Source organism: Tupaia chinensis, unplaced genomic scaffold (genome assembly GCF_000334495.1).
Source record: "Tupaia chinensis unplaced genomic scaffold, TupChi_1.0 Scaffold145652_1, whole genome shotgun sequence".
NCBI classification, from domain to species: Eukaryota; Metazoa; Chordata; class Mammalia; order Scandentia; family Tupaiidae; genus Tupaia; species Tupaia belangeri.
Window position 1 is genome coordinate 324,991 of NW_006205509.1, and position 11,930 is coordinate 336,920.

General features: G+C 41.6%; 1 protein-coding gene across 3 annotated transcripts in view; it reads right to left on the minus strand.

The window, feature by feature from the left end:
- Positions 1 to 11,930, minus strand: part of SLC4A8 (solute carrier family 4 member 8) — a 102,592-nt gene that overhangs the window by 78,223 nt on the left and 12,439 nt on the right. Inside the window, exon 1 of one of the 3 annotated variants that reach the window (XM_006168128.3) lies at positions 9,524 to 9,551. The exons of the other annotated variants lie outside the window; for them this stretch is intronic. The gene's annotated coding sequence lies outside the window, so the exon portion shown is untranslated. Of the gene's footprint in view, positions 1 to 9,523; positions 9,552 to 11,930 lie in introns of those variants that run through there. 3 annotated transcript variants of the gene reach the window in all.

Genomic DNA, 11,930 nt, shown 5'->3' on the forward strand with positions numbered 1-11,930 from the left:
AAAAAAATCTCTCAGATATAATATTAAGTTTAGGACTGGCCCTGCAGCACAGCAGTTAAAGTGCTGTGCATAGGGAGCCAGATCTCATAATGGCCAATCAAGGTTCAAGTCCCAGCCTCAGCTTAAAAAACATACCAAGTACATGTGTGTGCATGCCCCAAATGCCAACATGATGAAGAAATGAAAGGAAAAGGAATTGTGACATGTCGATGCCCCCATCAAGGAGTACCTTCTCCCTTTCCCTCTCTCTCTATCTCTCTTTAGAAAATACATGTGCCCGGGACCAGCAGTTAGCGTAATGGCTATGTTGCTGGATTCCCACGTGGTCAACCACGGTTCGAGTCCCGGACCCGGTGGCTTTAACTCACGCCGGGTGCATGTGCGTGCGTGCCCAAGATCCCGAGAGGAGAATGGAGAAGGGATTGTGGCATGGCCATCCCACCTGGGAGGTGATTTTTCGCTTTCTGTCTCTCTGTCTCTCTCTGTCTGTCTGGCAAGCGCACGTGCCCTATAGCAAAAACCTCTCAAAAAAAAAAAAAGAAAAAGAAAAGAAAATACATGTGCCCTCTGGCAAATTTTTTAAAAAGAAAAAAAACGAAGTGGAAAAAAAAATCTTATATAATTTGCTACCTTTTTCTGTCTGTTTGTTTGTTTGTTTGTTTATAAGCCAGAGGGTACAGGCACTCACCAGAGAGGGAGAAAGAAAGTGAAAACCCTCCCCATTAGAGCATGGTCACTCCACAATTTCTTTTTCATTTCTACATCCTGTTGAGAGTTTGGACATGCACACACATACATTGGCACGTTTTTCAAACCAGTGGGACCAGGATTTGTACTGCGTTATTGGCCATGTGGATTCCAACTCCCTTAATTTCTAGGCCATGGGACTCACCTGCTACCTTTTTCTTATAAGTTTGTTTATTTCATCTTTGAGAAACAGAGAGAGACAGGCACCCCGAACAGAATCCTCATATCATGATCTACCTCCAGACTCAGCCGGCCTGGATCATGGACACATCCAAGCACATCCAGCATATACAGGGAGGCCATGGAATGCAAACTGGGGACCTTCCCACGTGGATCTAGCATCTCAGAGAGTCATATCATTTGCTGTATCACTGTTTGGCCCTTTTTTTGCTGTTGCTGTTAAAACATGGTCTCACTATATTGCAATATTCTTCCTGCCTCAGCTTCCCAAGGAGCTGGGACTAAAGTTGCACCCAGCTTTTTAGGATAAGCCAGGAGTCAAACCTAAACCTTCCATGTGGCCTCAGCCTGCCGAGTAGCAGTATCAACCAGTTGCACGCAAATGTAGCTGGACCTAATTTGCTACCTTTTTCCTAAGAATAGGTATTGGGACATAAGTATCTGCATATAGTTTTTTTTTTTCTTTTTCATTTATGAAAGAGAAAGAGATGAGTATTTTTGACAGGGTCTCACTATGTCATGATCCTCCTGCTCTAGCCTCCCGATTAGCTAGGATTACAGGTGCACACAGCCACACTCAGCATGCTCAGGTTGGCCCAGAACCAAACCTAGACCTCCCTTGCAGCTTCCTGCCTCCCAAGCAGTGATGCTACCTATGTGCCACAGAGAGTGGACCACTGCTTGTATTTTAAAACAAATAAAGGGGGGCCAGCAGGTGGCGTGGTGGTTAAGGGTGCTGGACTCCCACATGTCCAACCAGGGTTCAAGTTCTGAACCTGGTGGCTTGCTTTCTCACTTTCTCTCTCTCTCTCTCTCTCTCTCTCTCTCTCTCTCTCTGATCAAACTGGAAAATAATAATAATCAAATAAATAAAGTTAAATCAAATAATTCTTTTAAAAAAAATAAAGGAAGAATAAGACATAAAAGACTTTCTTTTTAAAAAGTTACCTGCAGAACAGAAAGGAAATAAGATAGAAGAAACATGGATAGAAACTAGACTTCTTTGAATATACTTCATTTTGTAAATATTTTTACATAATTTTATAACAAAATTCAAATTTCAAAAAGCAATTCCCCAAAATCAAAAACAAAATGAAAACGAATACAATAGATGGCATTACTGTTCTAAGAGAAATTATTCCAAGTAGCATTAAAACATAGTAAGCTGAACATCCTTAGTGGAATATACACTAAAGACAAAAATAATTTTAAAAATCTCGAATTGCTTTTTTTTAGTTCTCATATTCTTGGTTATAGTGTTGATGTTGTTCTGAGGCTATTGTATATTATGAGCTAAAACAAATGAGTGCACTTACTCTGTCACTCCCCCATGTGGTTGATTACTAGGATTTTTCAACAGAGGAGAAAGAAGATACAGTTAGTTATAAGACAGTAAGTAAAAACCATGAGGCCCTGAACTTGAATTGGAAGTATAAACAAGAGTATATGATGTATTTTTATCTTTAAATGTTTTAAATTTATAAACTTGCATTTTTCTAGTCCTCTCCACTCACAAGGACAAGAAAAAGTGATCAATCGTAGCAATGAGTGTCATTAGCACCTAGACAGTAGTCTCTCTTTTTTTTTCCCCAGAGATTGATTTTTTTATTGAGGAGTCATTTCTGTGAAGTAGAATGCCCAGATTGGAGTGAGCAGTTCTGCCTTGTGATGATTCTACACACAGGTAGCTGCCCCAACACAGGGACCGTTCCCACCAGGCCATTATGCCTCTGCCTCTCTCCACTCACTTCCCATTACGGCAGCTGACGATCTTGTTGCCCCCAAGGTTAGTTACTCCTCCTCCAGGAGTTTGCCCAGATGGGATGGAAACACACACAGTCTTCTGTGCCCTTTTGGGCCCTCTCCATAATGTTTTTGTAGTTTGTCTGTGTTACGACATCTCTACTTGGTTCTTTATACCTGGAAGCTTTTCCATATGTGTGAGGCATGACAGTGTGTGACCATTTGTGTCCCTCCTCCTTCTACCTGGTGTACCCAAAGAACCCAAGGAAGGAGAACTGATGCTAAGAATGAGGACTGAGGCTTCAGGAGCACACCTGAGGCTCCACAATGGAGAGGAGAGGGTATATGTTCAGATCCTGGCAACAGCCAAAGTAGACTATTTTGTAGCCAGTAGAGTGGCTTGTGAAGGCCTTGATGTTGGGGCATACACTGAGCTGGAATGAGGGTGTCCAGTGATCTGTATAAACTAGGGGGGCTGGACAGGCATCATCCTGGGATCCAGGTGCCACGTCCATGTCCCTCTGGGAAGCTCTGGTATTGATGCCACCCCCGGGGAGCTGCTGTTTCTGAGTGTCTGGGTGTTGCTGGGACCCTGGGTGCTGCTGGGCACCTGGGTGTTATAGGACATCTGGGTGCTGTTGAGTGCCTGGGTACTGCTGGGTGCATGGGTATGGCTGGGCTTTGGGGTACTGCTGGGCATCTAGGTGCTGCTGGGCAAACTTCAGCTTTGCCCTCTTCAGCTTTGCTCAGTGGTTCTTGAACCAAACCTGCAGTACCATTGGATGTAAATCCATTCTTGAAGCCATTTCTTTCTGAAGGCTGGGATTTGGGTATGGGTTCTTACTGAACAAGAAGTTCAAGTCTTCTAGTTGCTTTTCTGTGAATATAGCTTGTCTCCTTTGTGAATTCTATGGGAAGGTCCTCTGAGTCTAACATCTTCTCATCCAGACATGCTCAAAAGCTAATGCTAGGCTAGACTATAGTCTCTTAATACCTTTTTCTACTAAAAGGAATCAGAGCTCCTTGGAAAAGTAGCTGATTACAGGTCTGAGTAAGAAGATGAACAAGATGAGTCTGAAGCATCTTGTCATAGTAGATAATAAGGAAGCACTCAAAGAGAACTAGGGTTGTGTCAAAAGAACTCAGGAGTCAACTTTAAGAGGGCCTTTACCGGGACCAGCAGATGGCGTAATGGCTATGCCGCTGAACTCCCATGTAGTCTACCACGGATCGAGTCCCAGACCCATTAGCTTAAACTCACACTGGGCACATGTGCATGCATGCCTAAGATCTTGAGAGGAGAATGAGAAGGGATTGTGGCGTGGCCAACCCCCTAGGGGATGATTTCTGGCTTTCTGGCTTTTTGGTGAGCGCATTGTCCCTATAGCAAAACCCCCCCCAAAAAAAAAAAAAAAAAAGAGGGTCTTTACCAAAAATAGGACAACTTGATTATCAGTAAGAGTAATACCTGCAACAGGCTGAATATATCAAATGTGCTAATATAATTTATATACATATATATATATACATAATATTATAAATACAATATTGCTTCAAATATGGACTAGTTGGGACCAGATGGTGGCACAGTGGTAAAATGAGGCACTCTGCAAAGTAGCCCTACATAGGAAGATTACTAGTGCGAATATGCAGATCTCCCTAAGTATACCAAACACTTGTTTCTCAGGCCGGCTGAAGGCTGGGATGAAAGGGGTGAATCACAGGATTCAGACCTTTTTTTTTTATTTTTTGGAGAGGTTTTTGCTATAGGGCTCGTACGTTCGCCAGACAGAGAGAGACAGAGAGACAGAAAGCGAGAAATCACCCCCCAGGGGGGATGGCCACACCGCAATCCCTTCTCCTCTATTCTCCTCTCAGGATCTTGGGCACGCACGCGCACGCACACGCACCCGGCGTGAGTTTTAAGCCACTGGGTCCGGGACGCAAACCGCAGTTGACTACGTGGGAGTCCAGTGACATAGCGTTATGTCAAACTTCTGGTCCCCAGCATTCAGAGCCTTTTGAGAGTGTGAGTGTGTGTACGTGTGCATGTGAAGAAATACAAATCTTTGGGAACCAACAGCGTAATGGCTATGTTACTGGACTCCCACGTAGTCAACTGCGGTTTGCGTCCCGGACCCAGTGGCTTAAAACTCACGCCGGGTGCGTGTGCGTGCGCGTGCGTGCCCAAGATCCTGAGAGGAGAATAGAGGAGAAGGGATTGCGGTGTGGCCATCCCCCCTGGGGGGTGATTTCTCGCTTTCTGTCTCTCTGTCTCTGTCTGTCTGGCGAGCGCACGCGCCCTATAGCAAAAACCTCTAAAAAAAAAAAACAAAACTCACGCCGGGCACGTGTGCGTGCCCAAGATCCCGAGAGGAGAATGGAGAAGGGATTGCGGTGTGACCATCTCCCCTGGGGGATGATTTCTCGCTTTCTGTCTCTATGTCTCTCTCTGTCTGTCTAGAGAGCGCACGCGCCCTATAGCAAAAACCTCTCCAAAAAAAAAACAAATTTTTTAAATTAACTAATTGGTCATCGTTGGATGATAATGCTAATAAACTTATTATTTTGATAACTAGTAAATACTTTATCTGGGCTTTTTGATATAAGTTGTAACATAGGCTGGAACTTAAGAGTAAATGAGAAATGTTTCTCATTACATAAGAGAATAAATGAAAAAAGAATGATTTATTAAGTAAATGAAACAAAGCAATGATAGACTATTACAATTTTGTAATCCCAAGTAGACTGCATTGATTTTTAACAACTTCTAAAAACACAAAGGAGAGACAAGTAGGCATTATATACCTCCTCATAAGAAACTATACCACTGCCCACGATGTAATCATATAACCTCATAAATTGTCCCTGTATTTGATCAAACCTCTAAATCCAAACACTGATTTACTCAAAATACAGTAAAGCAAGTATCCACCATGGGAATACAATCAGCAAAATGCAGACACTGTCTACTCAAAAGGTCTAGAAAAAAATGATCAGTCAGTAGCAATGAGTATCATTAGCACCTAGATTACAGTCTATTAAAATACCATTTTCTACTAAAGGCATCAGAGCTAGGTTAAAAGAGACAGTTAACCAGTTATACTATAAGGACTTTATTTGGATCCCGACACAAATAAACTAAGTTTTGTTTTGTTTTAATTATCTACTCACCTATTAGAATGACCCAAATCCAGGAAACCAATACATCAAATGATGGTGAGGATGTTAAACAATAAGAATCATCATTCATTGCTCGTAAGGATGCACAATGGCACAACCACTCTAGAAGAGTTGGGCAGTTTCTTACAAAACTAAACGTACTTTTACCATGGAATCTAGCAATCTTGATGGGACCAGCAGTTGGCATAATGGTTATGTCACTGGACTCCCATGTAGTCAATCGCAGTTCGTGTCCCAGACCCAGTGGATTAAACTCACGCAGGGCACGTGTGTGTGGTGTGCCCACGGTCCGGAGAGGAGAATGGAAGAGAAGGGATTGCAGAGTGGCCATCCCCCCGGGGGATGGTTTCTCACTTTCTGTCTCTCTGTCTCTTTCTGTCTTTCTGGCAAGCATATGTGCCCCACAGCAAAAACCTCTCAAAAAAAAAAAAAATCTAGCAATCATGCTCTTTGGTATTTACTAAAAGAATTGAACTTATGTCCACACAAAACATGAACCAAAGATGCTTACAGAAGCTTTATTCATGGTTGCCAAAACTTAGAAGCAACCAGGATGTCTTCAGTAGATGAATGGATAAGTAAACTGAAGTACACTCAGACAAAGGCACATTTTCAGCATTAAAAGAAATGAGTTATTGTATCAGCCACGTGGCATGGTGATTGGGCAGCTGGATCCCACATAGCCGACTGCTAGGTTTGAGTCCCGAAGCTGGCAGCTTGAAAAACACACTAGGCATGTGTGCATGCATGCCCAAGGTCCCAAAAGGATAACAGAGAAGGGCAAGTATCAAGCTATGAAAAGAAATAGAAGACCCTAAAATTCACTTACTGAGTGAAGAAAGTCAATCTGAAAAGACAACATACAATATAATTCCAACTCTATGACATTCTGAAGAAGGCAAAATTGTGTAGATAGTAAAAACAAAAAGGATTACTGATTGTCAGAGGTTAGGAGGAAGGGAGGGAGGAACAGATAGAGCACAGTGAATTTGGAGCAGTGAGAATACTCTCATGGTACTACAATGGTGGATACATGCCGTTATGCATTTGTCCAAACCCACAGAATGTACAATACCAAGAATTAACCCTAAGGAAAACGATGACTGTGGGTAGTAGTAATTTGTCAGCATAGGTTCATCAATTGTAACAAAGGTACCATTCTGGTTGGGGTGTTCATAATGGAGGAGGCTATGCATGTGTGGAGGCAAAGGGGAAATGGGAAATCTCTGTCCACTCCATTTAATGTGAACATAAAACTGTTGTTAAAAAATATGACAGATGGGGAGAACCAGCAGTTAGCGTAATGGCTATGTCACTGAACTCCCATGTAGTCGACCGCGGTTCGCATCCGGGACCCGGTGGCTTAAAACTCACGCCAGGTGTGTGTGTGTGCATGCCCAAGATCCTGAGAAGAGAATGGAGGAGAAGGGATTGCAGCGTGACCATCCCCGCTGGGGGGTGATTTCTCGCTTTCTCTCTCTATGTCTCTCTCTGTCTTTCTGGCGAGCGCACGCACCCTATAGCAAAAACCTCTCCAAAAAATATATATATATATGACAGATGAGACTACTGAGAATTTGAATGCTGACCAGAACTTTTTGATATTAAAGAATTCCTCATTTATCTCATATAAATAAGATAGCTCTTTTTTTTTTCTTTTTTTTTTTTTAATTTGCTAGAGGGCACATGTGCTCACTAGAGAGTAGGTGAGAAAGTATCCCCTGGCGTAGGGGGTATGGCCATGATGCAATGCCTTCTCCTCCATTCTTCTCTTGGGAACTTAAGCGCGTACACACAGATGGTGGGCATGTGTTTTTGTTTGTTTGTTTGGGTTTTTTTGAGAGATTTTTGCCATAGGGCATGTGTGCTCACCAAAGAAACAGAGAGAGAGAGACGGGAAGCACTATATTTAATTTTGAATAATTGTTATATTATTATTTGACTAAGGTTGCTTATTTCAGGAAAGAGAAAATGAGAGAGTCAAATACCCTCCACAGGGTCTCACGCTGTGGTCAACCCCATCCCAGGCAGGACCACAGACACTCATGTGCATACCTGCCTGGCATGTACAGGTTGACCCAGAAACTGAAACCCAATCTTTCATAAGGCCCCCAGAACTGCAGAACATCACATTATCACTGCACCCTTGCAACTGGGCCTCCTTATCTCTTAGATATATATATACTGAAATATTTACAGAAGAAACTGAAAATTACATGTATGTTAAACAATATTTTAACTGAGAAATATTATTTTTCTCATATGTTATGTTATTCAAAATCTGAAATGTATCTTTTTTTAAATAAGTTTATTCACTGTGCTTATTTACTGATTTTATTTTAGTTTTTGCTATAGGACGTGTCTGATTGCCAAAGATGGAGAGGGGGAAGTGAGAAATCTCCCCCCCCAGGGGAAATGACCACACTCAGTCCTGCTCCTCCAGTACCCTCAGTATTTTGGGTGCACATACACATGTGCCTGGCATGATTTTCAAGCTGCCAGATCTGGGACTTGAGCCATGCAGCTGGCCATGTAGGGTCCAGCACCCCAACTCCATGCCACCTGCTGGCCGTGCAATGTATTTTTAACATCAGTGTCTTCTTTACCACCATAGGTGCTTTGCATCACTTAACATAATTTTCCAGAGCATATTAGTTTCACTTTCAGATAAGCTATAAAGACTCAAATAAAGTCATAAGGAATAATTTTTAATTTTTATTTTGGACTCATTTGGCATTTTTTTACCTAGCTTATTATTTTTTTTTTTTTTTTTTTTGAGAGGTTTTTGCTATTGGGTGTGTGAGCTCGCTAGAAAGACAGAGAGAGACAGAGAGACAGAAAGTGAGAAATTACCCCTCAGGGGGGATGACCACACCACAATCTTCTCCATTCTCCTCTTGGGATCTTGGGCACGCATGTACACGCACCCGGTGTGAGTTTAAGTCACTGGGTCTGGGATTCGAACTGTGGTCATCTACATGGAAGTCAAACTACACAGTCATTACGCCAACTGCTGGTCTCCTACCTAGCTTATCTTTGCTTGTTTAAGAGGTTTTTGCCTTAGGGTCTGCTTGCCAGAGAGAGAGGGAAAGAGAGACATACAGTGAGAGGGAAAGTGAAGGGATGGCCACGCTGCAATACCTTCTTCTCTAGGATTTTGGGCATGCACACACACACACACACACCCGGTGTGATTTTCAGGCCACTGGGTCCAGGACTTGAGCCACAGTTTGCTGTGTGGGAGTCCAGTGATGTAACCGCTATGCCATCTGCTAGCCCCTAGCTTATCTTTTGGATCATAAATTCCCTAACAGAAAAAAAAAAAAAAACAAACATATTTTTCATCCTTATGTTTTCCCAGAGGCCAATATATTATAGTAGCTTACCACTCACTATAAATAGCTTGTACTCTATGAGTTCCAGAAGGGCAAGTTCTGTGCCTTAAGTTCTTTATGCACCAAGCACCTAAGACAATGTCCAGCATATGGTAAATATCTAATAAATATCAATTAATGAATATTTACTCATTGATTCTTTACTTGATATTTTTCTCATAAAACAATATATATGATAATTATATATATGAATAATTACTTATTTTGGTTTCCCCACTGGTTTTTAATTTTGAGAGGACAGGAAGCAATTAATTATTATTAAACTGTCTACTTACACCTGGCACAAAATAGAACACAGTGGAAATCTGGAGGAAAGACAGGAGAGAGAAAAGGGAAGATGATTAATTTCTTATTTTTTTTAAGAGAGAGAGAGATGTTTTGCAATAGGGTGCATGCATTTGCCAGAGAGACAGAGAGAGAGAACGTGATAAAGCACCCCCCTGAGGGATAGCCACACTGTGATCCCTTCTCCATTTTCCACTTGGGATTTTGGACACACACGTGCACACACCTGGCATGAGTTTGAAACCACTGGGTCCAGGATTCAAATTGCGGTCGGCCATGTGGGAGGTCCAACAATGTAACCACTACACCACCTGCTGGCCCCAAGAGATGATTAATTATTTAATAGTAATACCAAAAGCAAAATATGAAAAACAATGTCAATCATCTGAAAATTTCAGGTTGAAAAATTGACTCATTTATTAGTTTCCTTATTTTGGGTTGCTTAACCACAGCTTAAATTCACTAAATAACTGTTTATCCACTTTGTCTTGCCAAAGAAAACAGGGCCATTGGGACACCTTCATGGCTCCTGAGAACTAGTGATTTAAAGGAAAAAAGAGAAATGAAGATTTTCTACTGATAATTCAGCCTCTAGCCCACAAACTCAAGTGGTAGGAAGTCCCTCAAGCCTTCTCTCTGTCTCTGTCTCTATCTCTGTCTCTCTCTGCCTTTGTCTCTGTCTTCTCATTTTTTTAAATTTTTCCTTTTTAAAATTTTTTAAGGTAAAGCATTTTCTCGGTTTTCAGTTCCTCCTTTACCATCATCTTGTTAATAATCCTCTCTCCGCCTCCCACCCAGGAGAGGCAAAGGGCAGGCCTTCAGAAGAAGGTACCTTCATGGCTCCTGAGAACTAGTGATTTTGCACGGCGTGCAAGTGCTCCACGCGGTTCTCTATATTTTACTTTTTTTTAAAACAAGTAATTTTTTTAGTTGTTTTTTTATTTTCCTTCTTTTTTTCTCTGTTTCTTGGTTGTTGTTTTTTTTTCTCTGTTTCCTTTTCTTTTTCTTTTATCTCATCTCTCTGCTCTTCAATTTCCATTCACTGTGTTTCTAGACAGATCTAAGGGAACTATAGTCAAACACCCAAATACTATTAGGGTAAACATATTCCTCAATATCCACTGAATCTTCTGCACAAAGGGATCAAAACGTAACAGCAAAGAGATTCCAGATCACCTCTTTCTGCACACTCCTGAACACTCAGATTGAACTTCAAGTTTAGGAAGAAACACACCATCCAACAGATGACTAGAAATCACCGCAGGGCCACAAGAAATATGGAAAGCAAGAAAATACCTCTCCTCCAATGGAAAAGAATAGCTCCTCTTCATCTACAGACAGTACAATGGAAATCATGGAAATGTCTAATAAAGAATTTAGAATAGTCATAATGGCGAAGCTAACAGAGAAGGAAAAGAAGAAAGACAATAAACTGCAGAAGAGGCAGGAGAAAGGAGACAACAAGTTCCAGGAGGTGAGAAAATTCTTGGAAGATCTAAAAGAGAAATTACACACTTTTAAAAAATCAAATGGACCTGGGAACCAGCAGTTAGCGTAATGGCTATGTCGCTGGACTCCCACGTAGTCGACCGCGGTTCGTGTCCCGGACCCGGTGGCTTAAAACTCGGTGATTTCTCGCTTTCTGTCTCTATGTCTCTCTCTGTCTGTCTGGCGAGCGCACGCGCCCTACAGTGAAAATCTCTCCAAAAAAAAAAAAAAATCAAATGGACCTGTTAGAGATGAAGGCTATAATACAGGAAGTCAAAAATCTCCCTTGAAAGTATTAAAAGCAGACTAAATCATACAGAAAATAGAATCTCAGACACAGAAGAGAAAATTGCTGGCCTAGAAAAATCCACCATAAAGACTGAGAAAATTGCCCACAAAAACTAAAATAATATACAAGAAATACTAGATACCATCAAATGTCCAAACATCCAGATAATTGGTATCTCAGAAAGTGAAGAGCCTCATAAGGGCATTGATAATCTATTCCATGAAATCCTGCAAGAAAACTTTCCAAACCTAGAGAGGCACTCAAAGATCCAGTCCTGAGAAATACAAAGGACCCCAAATAGAATCAACCCAAGAAGATCTTCTCCAAGACACATTATAGCCAGATTGACCAAAACCACAAAGACAAGATACCAAGATTGGTAAGAGAAAAACGGCAAGTTACCTACAAAGGATATCCCATCAGGCTAATAGACCTCTCACCAGAAACAATGTGAACGAGGGAAGAATGGGAAAATATATTCAAAGTACTAAGGGAAAAGCAATTTCAATCAAGAATACTTTACCTGGCAAGATTATCCTTCATATGGGAAGAAAAGACAAGAACATTCTCAGATAAACAAAACCTGAAAGAATTTACCAGCACCAGACCAGATCTCCAAG